The 10,646-nt window shown below is 35.9% G+C and overlaps 1 protein-coding gene and 1 pseudogene across 1 annotated transcript in view; one reads left to right on the top strand and one right to left on the bottom strand.

Moving 5' to 3' along the window:
- Window positions 1-10,646, bottom strand: part of Rsrc1 (arginine and serine rich coiled-coil 1) — a 326,375-nt gene that overhangs the window by 237,283 nt on the left and 78,446 nt on the right. The gene's annotated exons all lie outside the window — the stretch shown is intronic.
- Window positions 2,953-3,826, top strand: LOC114617873 (annotated as a pseudogene).

Genomic DNA, 10,646 nt, shown 5'->3' with positions numbered 1-10,646 from the left:
GAAAGAAAGAAAGAAAGAAAGAAAGAAAGAAAGAAAGAAAGAAAGAAGAGAGACTATCCAATTTAAAAGACAGAGACAAAAAGAACATCATAACAGACAATGAGGAAATCCAAAGAGTTATGAGGACATAATTCAAAAGTATCTGTATCTCACTAAACTGGATTATCTAAAAGAAAAGAATGAAAAGGAATATATATATATAATATAATATATATTATATATATAAGCAATTTAAACATAACCATTACCCCTACCTGAAGTACAAACAGTAATTATGTCTCCCAAACAAATTTAAAAAACAAAAAAAAAAACTCAAGCCAGATGGATTCCGCACAAAATTTTACTAGACCTACAAGAAAGACTTAAGGCCAAGACTTCTCAAATTTTGCCACAACATAGAAACAGAAGGAACATTTCCTAAGTCTTTTAACAAGATGACAGTTAACTTGGTACCTAAAAAATACAAAGAAAAATATTAAAGATCTATTTCCCCTATAAACATAGGCACAAAAAATACTTAATAAATTACTTGTAAACCAAATCCAAGAATACATCAAAAAGATCATCCACCATGATCAAGTAGGCTTCACCTCAGAAATGCAGGTATGTTTCAACATATGTAAATCAATCTACTACATAGTCTGAAAGGCAAAACCGCATGACCACTTCAATAGATGCAAAAAAGGCCTTTAAGAAAAGGCAACATCCATTCATGATTAAAATCTGAGTCCATCTCTAGTAGAAAGACAACAATCTAGAGATTTAATCCAATCTTCATCAAAATTTCAACATGATTGTTCACAGAGATCAACAGGACAATTTTCAGCTTCATATAGAAACACACACACACACACACACCCCAAGATGGCTAAACTAATTCAGAATCATAAAAGAATTGCTGAAGGTATCACCATTCTGATCTTAGAGTTATACTACAGAGCTATAGTTTAAAAACAGCATGGTACTGGAATAAAAATAAACTCTTTGATGAGGAATTTAAATGAAAACACATAAATAAGTTGTCATATTTATAGACAGATTTCTGTTATTTATAAAAAAGGTAGAAATACATACTGGAAAAAAGACAGTATCTTCAACAAATGGTGGTGGTCTAACTCGATGCCTGCATATAGAAGAATGGAAAAAGATCCATGTTTATCATCATGTACAAAACAACTCCAGATGGATCAAGGGCTTCAAGATATCCTCAATCTGATGAAGTAGAAAGTGAGGAATGGTCTTGAACTCATTGGCACAGGAAAAGACTTTCTGCAAGGACAGCTCAGGAACTAAGGCCAAAAAGTAATAAATTGGACCTCATGAAACTGAAAAACAAAGGACATCATCATCCAGACAAAGAAGCATCTACAAAATGGAAAAAGGTCTTTACCAATTACATATTAAATAGAGTTAATATCTAAAATATAGAAGTAACTAAAATAACCTGAATATTAAGAAAGCAAAATAAAACCAATTTAAAAATGAGGCATAGAACGGAGTTCTCAAAAGATAAAGCACAAATGGCTAAGAACCACTTAAGGAAATGTTCAATATCCTTAGCCATCAGGGATATGCAATTCAAAACTACTTTAAGATTTCATCTTACACCTGTCAGAATGGCCAAGATCATGAAAAGAAGTGACAGCTTGTGCCACTGGGGATATGGAGTAAGGGAATACTCATCCATTGCTGGTGAGAGAACAAACTTGCATTGACACTATAGAAACCAGTGTGGCAGTTCCGCAGGAAGCTGGGGATAGATCTACCTCAATACCCAGCTATACTACTCAGGCTTATACTCAAAAAAGTCTGAATCTTTACAGAGATTCTTGCTCAAACATATTCATTGTGTATTCTCTCTATACATGAGAGTCAAAAATTGAAAATAAACTAGATAAATGTCCATCCACAGATGAATGGATAGTGTGAAATGTGATACATTTATATTACTTAATATTTTCAGCTCTAAAAAAAAACCAAAAAAACAACAAAAAACAAACCATCACTAAATAAAACAAAATGGAATCATGAAAATTTCAGGTAAATGATGAAAAAAAAAATCCTGGGTGTGGTAACCAACACCCAGAAGAAGGCACGTTTAAGTATTTTCTTACACATGGATGGATGCCAGTTTTTAAGACTTTGATAGGCATGCTACTATCTGAAAAACAACAGAAGTTAGTTGTAGTGTAAGGAATTAGTGGGGATGGGAGGATCTCTCAAGCAAGAGGAAATAGATTATATAATTAGAGAGAAACAGCAAAGAGACTAGAACAGGAAAATTTTAAAAAGGGGGGAGTGGAAAGATGAGCATAAGAGGCAATTTGAGGGATTACTCAGAAACCTACTACAGAAGAAGCTTCTTAAAATATACACATATGAAAGAAATCTACATTAAATTACCAAATACCAAGGAAAATGAAGTCCCAACTAAACACATCTCATCACCAAGTTTAACTTCTATTGCAAGAAATTGGTTATATCTAATTCAGTTATTGTTCAAAGGGGCTCCACAGAAGCCACAAATAGGCCAATAGTATGTACCATACTGACAAATAAGCAACATGAATGTATTACTGAAGCTCTGTGCTAAGTAAAAGAAGCTTTATACAAAAACTACAGCTGTGTGATTTCAGTGATATGACAAGAAAAGTAAAATCCATTCTCATTTTTATGAAATGGGAAAAGAAATTACGCGTTAAATTCAAAGCCAGTTTTAGCCTCAGTGTGAGACTTCCTAAAGCAAAGCAAAAAATAAATGAAAAAAAATATATAATATTTCAGACATATATTCAGATAATATATAAAATAATCAAACATTGATTTGTCAGCATTTGAAGCACATATCTTCAATATATCAGTTATTCTCTTTCCTTTTAGATTAAGAATATTTCTGAGTAATACTGAATCTACAATAAAAAACTGACAGATTTCCCTTTTCTGCCTGGAACCATGGAGGCTGTTCCAGAGAAGAAGAAGAAGGTTGCCGGTGTGCCAGAAACCCATAAGAAAAAGGTTCATGCTGTGCCAAAGACTCTTAAGAAAAAGGTTCCGGCTGTGCCAGAAACCCTTAAGAAAAAGCGAAGGAATTTCGCAGAGTTGAAGGTGAAGCGTCTGAGGAAGACGTTTGCCCTGAAGACACTCTGAAAGGCAAGGAGGAAGCTCATCTATGAGAAGGCAAAGCACTATCACAAGGAGTACAGGCAGATGTACCGGACTGAGATTCAGATGGCCAGGATGGCAAGGAAAGCTGGGAACTTCTATGTGCCTGCAGAACCAAAATTGGTGTTTGTCATCAGAATCCGAGGCATCAATGGAGTAAGCCCAAAGGTCCAAAAGGTATTGCAGCTTCTTCACCTTCCGACAGATCTTCAATGGCACCTTTGTTAAGCTCAACAAGGCTTCCATTAACATGCTGAGGATTGTGGAACCATACATTGCATGGGGGTACCCCAACCTGAAGTCAGTAAATGAGCTCATCTACAAGCGAGGCTATGGCAAAATCAGTAAGAAGCGGATTGCCTTGACGGAGAATTCCTTGATTGCTCCGTCTCTTGGTATCATCTGCATGGAGGATCTAATTCATGAGATCTATACAGTTGGGAAACGCTTCAAGGAAGCAAATAACTTCCTGTGGCCTTTCAAATTATCTTCCCCATGAGGTGGAATGAAGAAGAAGACAACTCACTTTGTAGAAGGTGGAGACGCTGGCAACAGGGAAGACCAGATCAACAGGCTTATTAGACGGATGAACTAAGGTGTTGCCCGTGGTATTTTTGTAATCTGGTCAGTTAATAAACAGTCACAGCTTGGCAAAAAAAAAAAATGACAGATTTAATTTGAACATCTTAGTTTATAAATGAAATAACTGAATGGTGACTTGCCAATTTGCTGTTTATCAATTTTGGCTAAGTATAATTATTTTATAAGTAGCTGCATTGTAAATAATTTCATATTTTACTTATCCAAATTCACATTAATTTTCAAAATCTTGTATCTATAAATTTAATTTTTGGGCTTGACTCTTTGGGATTTTGTTTGTCTGTTTGTTTAAGCAAAGACTGCTTTAAAACATGGCAATTAAATTGGTTTTTAGTGATACTTTCAGGTAGCCTGTCAACAATCTGGCAAAACAAACAGGAGCCAAAAGTTGCCATTTCAAAATCTCTTGTAGGAAGAGCTCAGGGAGAATTTAAATAGTAGCACTTACTGTTAAATTTCCCTAACTGCACCTGCTAAGATCATGAAATATGTAATGACATTTATAAGTGCTTAGTGTCCGAACCCACAAGGTCCAGCTGAGATGCACGTCTATCTTCCTGTAATTACATCCAATCTCAGAATCCAAGGATTACAGCCTGAGTATTAAGTGAAAAGCATTAGACCCACAGAAACCATCTGGAACTTTTCTTTTTATCACAATCTTAGTGTCACGAAATCTAAGATACAGGAACACCACTTACATGACTAGTTTAGTACAGTGTACTCTGCTATAGTGGGAAAGAACAGCTCATAATAACATAGTAACATCTAATATTACTATCATCTGGCTATGCTCATTGCAGTCACAAGCATGTCAAGAACATTTAAGCCAGGCACTTATGAACTGTCTGATATATCACACTGAGATACAAACAAAATCTTTCTCTTTCTCCCCCCCTTCTTTCTAACTCTCTCTCTCTCCCCCTCTCCTCCTTCCCCTCTCCTCCCTCCCTCCTCCTCCTCCTCTTCCTCTTCTTCCTCCTCTCTCTCTCTCTCTCTCTCTCTCTCTCTCTCTCTCTCTCTCTCTCTCTCTCTCTCTCTCTCTGTGTGTGTGTGTTATAGGATGTCACTATATAGCACTATATAGCCCTGACCGGTTTAGAACTTGCTATGGGGACCAGATTGGTATCAAACTTATAGTGACCATTCTGTCTGTGTTCTCAGGCTTTTGCCACTACTCCTGGCAAAGTCCACTACTTAGGAATTCCTACCTGTGCTGACTAACAATGACCTAATTGATCCATCACAAGTTTATGTTTTATTCCAATAGGGTCTATTTGGAGATATCACGCCAATGATCAGCAAACTGGGAAGAAAGCTAAAGAGAAATAAATAAACTTGAATTATTTTAAAATATTGATAAGACTGTTACTATTTAGTTTAGCATAATTCACACCTGGGATAATAAAAATGCTTTACAGTGAGATATAAATTAGAGACCTGTAAATGGGTGATTCATAAATGACACGTTAGTTTTTAGGGGGTTAGCCTGTTTATTGTTTATAAAAGACTTGGCTGGCATTCCATCTTCATTTCCTCTACATTCCTTTAAAAATACTGCAGTCTTCAGCTTACAAAGCCATACATATAGTAAGGTTTCAGTTAAGGCCTCTATGGAATAGTATATTTAACTCTAGTATTTTGTCCTGAAACCATGTACTGAATCAAGAAAGTAGAAATACTAAAATAAATTCACTAAGAACTTGTATTTTAAAATCAATATCTAAAACATGCATTCTAGAAGTATTGTTTCAAACAACAATACTATACAAAATTAATGACAGTATGATTGGCAATATTTAAAATACAAAAAGATATAGTAAAAGTCAAATTTTTTTTTGTTTGGTTTTTCAAGACAGGGTTTCTCTGTGTAGCCCTGGCTGTCCTGGAACTCACTCTGTAGACCAGGCTGACCTCAAACTCAGAAATCCGCCTGCCTCTGCCTCCCGAGTGCTGGGATTATAGGCATGCGCCACCACCGCCCAGCAATTGTTTTTAATATAGTCTTAAGATTTGAAGATTTTGTAACTATGTGTATTTATACATATTCTAGTGCATGGGGTAATACAAAAGGGTACTTATCTGCCTAACATCTGCAAATCAATTTTAAACTTTAAAAAAATGTTATACCCCTCCTTTATTTACCTAGAAACAGTAGCCAAAATAATCTATTATTCACTATATAAGTGTGTGCTTAGTATGATCTAAATAAATACAATGTTTGACTAAGATATGCAAGGTAATTTGTCGTTACAGAATTACAAAATTCCCTTCAGATTTGGCATAAATTTTATTAGTAGCTAACAGGAAGGTTACTTAGTATACTCTTGAAGAGCAAAGAAATACCTTATGAATGAAGTAAAATCTAAAAGATGAATTGAAAATTAGAAAAGGTAGAGAACAAAATATTTCTTGCCAAGGAGACAACCATCATGAAGACATGGAAGTGAGGAAAAAGTATAATCCTAGTTTGCTTTCTGTTACTATGATAAAACACTAAGCAAAACAAACATGGCAGAGGAAAAGGCTTATTTGGCTTACTTTTGGCATACCATGATTGAGGGAAGACAAGGGAGAAATTAAAGGCAGGAGGAACCTGGAGGCAAGATTGGGTTGTTCCCCATGACTTCCTCAGTTTGCTTCTGTATACCAACCCAAGACCAACTGCCCAAGGATGGCACTGAATACAGTGGGGGAAGAGGGAGGGGGGGAAAGGGAAGGGGGAAAGAGGGGAAGAGAGGGAAGAGACAAGAGGGGAAGGAGGAAGAGAGAAAAGGGGAAGGGGGAAGGGGGAGAGGGAAAGGGGAAGGGGAAGGGAAAAGGGAAAGGGAGAAGGGAAAAGGGAAAGGGAAAAGGGAAAGGGAAAGGAGGGATGGGAGAAGATAACTGGCCTTGTTAGGAAATATTTTAAAATATTGAGATGATCAAAACAGATTAGTAATTATCCTATTTGGGGCATTTTTTCATCCTCTGAACTATCCTAAAATTATAAATTATAGATAATTGATATAAATACAAGTATCACTTTTTTGATAAATATGCAAATAGAATTTATCAAGCAAAGGTCTAATTTCACTGCCTGATACAGAAGAAACCTGTTTTAGATCTGTTAGACAATCCACATCCACATTCTTGCTGTTGTTCAAATGTATCTGCTTTGTCAGTTACACCAGCTACTTGTAACATCACTGTTTCTCTTATTAATGACTTAGTCACAGAATGCAATTGTTAAAATCTCCTGTGTATTTCTGAGTCATGGTTTTGCATCAAAGCACAACTTCAAGGCTTGTAGATTCTATTACACTACAACTTTATTTATGTAAATACACTGTAGCTGTCTTCAGACACACCAGAAGAGGGCATCAGATTCCATTACAAATGGTTGTGTGCCACCATGCGGTTGCTGGAAATTGAACTCAGGACCGTTGGAAGAGCAGTCAGTGCTCTTAATTGCTGAGCCATCTCTCCAGCCCCTTCTGCTTATTCTTTAATGTTAATTTGTACGTAACTTTTGTTACACCTCATGCAAACAATCACATAAAATTTTCTAGAGCTCTCATGATGGAACTTACTGAGAAGTTCAAAGGGCCTTGATTTCAACTAGCTTCATCATATATTTCTCATTTAGTAGCTTCCTGTGACATTCAAAAAGAAAATAAAACTACTTTCTCATTCTAAGGCAGCTGTTCTCAACCTGTGGGCTGCAATCCCTTTGAAGGTCACATATTACATATCCTGCCTATCAGACATTTACATTGCAATTCAGAACAGCAAAATTACAGCTATGAAGTAGCACTGACAATAACTGTATGGTTGGGTCACCACAACATGAGGAACTATACTAAAGGGTCACACATTAGGAAGGTTGAGAACCACCGCTCCAAGGCTCTTCATGGCCAGGCAATCACCTTAAAAAATAATCTTACAGTTCCTGACATTAAAACCATCATCAGGCTTTTTCCATGTAAAATTATATTGGAGAAACTATGTAACAGTTAAACTGTGTCATTATAATGAGTAAGAAAGAGATGTAAGCCAACTGAGAACTAATGAAACTCTTGTCTCCTATTTTTTCTGGCTAATCTTTTATGTCATAGTATGTTCCCTTTCTGAGCCTCATCTTTTTAAAAAACTGACAAGTTAGTTTAGTTGAATTAAATCTAACACTCAAATTTACATAGTGGGAACAGGGTAGTGATGTTTCATTGTAACATAAAAATAATAATGGGCCACAGTTGTGAAAATCAATAAATAAGAATATCATAAAACTATTAATTTTCAAGAACAGGTCCAGTGCATACATTTCTATAAGATAGCTTTATTTACTTGCTTAACAAAACTGCCAGTACAAAGCTTCTTTTTGTTACAATGAAACGTGTTCAAGGTGTACTACTTTCTAACACTTACCCTTCGCCACTGGTGAAAGGCAACAAGATCTCTTTACAAAGTCTCATCTTTTTCAATAAATTTTGCATGAAAACATGTTATCCTGGCACAAAGTTGCCTGCTGTCACATTGGAAGTGTGATAAATGTTTAATGAAAACAACACCACACAGCTTGGTGTCAGACAACAGCTATCACACAGCCCTGCTTTGATCCAAGCAGACACTTAAAAGGAGTTCTAAGCATGCTCTGCACCACAGAACTCTATAACCTATATGCAAATTGGAGTAAATTAGCATAAGTGACTTCCTGCTGCATAAAGAAATAAGAGGTAAGAAAAAATATGACAGGCTTTCTAAGTATGCAACTGCTGTCAAAACTCAGAGTCCAGCTTTCCCAAATCACTTCCAACATCTTCTGCCAAACATCAGGTAGAGGTAAAAATACGCTATCAACAGGAATTTATACATGGAACTCAAAGTTACAAACGCTGGAAGGCTGCCAAGGAAGATCTGTAACATATCCCTAAGTTATGATTATTACATTGTAATGGTGTTCTTATTATACACTGCTTTTACATTTACAGCTTTTAAAGTTCCAAATCCCCATTTTATAGAAGAATAAATTGTACAGTCAGGGAAATTCTTAAATTTCTCAGTAAGTATTAAATTCAAAAAAGTTATAATACATCATTAGAATGTATAAACTTAAGCTCAAATGTCTGAGCAAAATATTCCAGAAGCCTTAGTGCTTAACCTAGAACACTGTCTTGTCTAGTCAGGCACTAGTAAGGACATAATGGTGAAAACCTTCCACTGAGCAGGTTAGTCTTAAGGAAAGCTAACTGAATTCTAACATGATGGAAATTAACATGGCAGTGCTGTACTCAATGGCTTGCTCTATTCTGTGCAGCTGTGATAGAATCCTGCAGATCTGATCATTTAAAAAGAACAGAAACTTGTTGACAGAGCTTGGAGGCCACATAGTCAAATGGCTGGCTGGCTTCTAGAAGGGCATTCTTTATTATCTCATGGCAGAAAGATAAATACAAGTCAAGAAAATACTTCAGAAGGAATCTACTACTTCAATAACAAATATCACTCTGCCAAAACAATGTTAATCCATTTAATAAAGCAAAGTTTACTTGGGTTATTCACCTCTTAAAAGACCTCATGTTCCAGCAATACTGCACCAAATCACCAAATATCCAACACACGAATTTGGTGGGCTAGGGAGACATTGGTAAAGAACCCTAGTAGATGAATCCAGGAGTGATGCTGCTGGGGACACATGTTCAGCGTCATCACACCAAGTACAAGTATGGGACCTAATGATGTAATAGATGAATCCAGGAGTGATGCTGCTGGGGACACATGTTCAGCATCATCACACCAAGTACAAGTACGGGACCTAATGATGTAATAGATGAATCCAGGAGTGATGCTGCTGGGGACACATGTTCAGCGTCATCACACCAAGTCCAAGTATGAGGCCTAATGATGTTACAAATTTCTGAGTACTGTCTCCCAGTAACAGTTTTTTTCTTAGAAATCAAATGTTATAAATGTAATTTTGAAAAGTTAATGTTTTGAAATCTCATATTTGAGATATAAATGGCAAGATATCCCCGGTGATGTAATAATTGTACTTTTATTTTGGGGGTGACCAACAACTGTCTAATTGGACTCAAGTCCTGCTCAATGGGAAGAAATACATGCATAGTACTGTAAACCTAGTTAACTACCTGTGTCTGGGAGATCATAGACTCTGGAAAAGAACCTATTACTGGCATTTCCCTTCGCTAATATAATTTCTAATTTTATTCTAAGTATTTATATGTACGCCTATAATTAAGTGTAGCTTTCACCCCCTCATTGAAGATATTTATTTTTTCAGTAGATGGAGACTACTATAGAGACCTACAAGGGGCTAAAATTCAGAGCCAAACACCAAATAAGACACCCATAACTCAACTATTCCACCTAAACCTCAGAGAAAATACTAGAAGAAAGAAAGCAAACATTGTAACTGTTAGAGGACCAGGAGCCTTGCTGAAGATGTCTTTTCACATGTCTTCTACATAGGAATCATGTTTTCTTAGAAATCAAATGTTATAAATGTAATATTTTTAAGGTTAATGTTTTAAAATCTCACATTAATCATTCACATCACATTATAAGGACAGACAGCTATCTGTTAGTCCCTACAAAATGACAGCCTTCTAGTTTCTATTACACTTTAAATCTGAACATAAGCAAAGTAGGTGAACAAATGAGTAAATCACCTTAAAACATAGAAGGAATTCATCCTATAATCATTCAGATATTCCAGGTAAAAGTGTACCTCACTTTGCCACTGCTATACTTTCTTTTGCTTTGTGGTTTATAGATATACACTTTAAGTTCCACCAGTAAATACATCATAGATATTTTTAAACTGGGTTGATAAAGCAAAGGTTCTAAGCCTGAAGAAACATAAGCAATGTGGATTACTTTCTCAT

The sequence above is a fragment of the Grammomys surdaster genome, unplaced genomic scaffold, assembly GCF_004785775.1.
Source record: "Grammomys surdaster isolate TR1022 unplaced genomic scaffold, NIH_TR_1.0 139, whole genome shotgun sequence".
NCBI classification, from domain to species: Eukaryota; Metazoa; Chordata; class Mammalia; order Rodentia; family Muridae; genus Grammomys; species Grammomys surdaster.
This window is presented reverse-complemented; position numbering and strand designations above follow the sequence as displayed.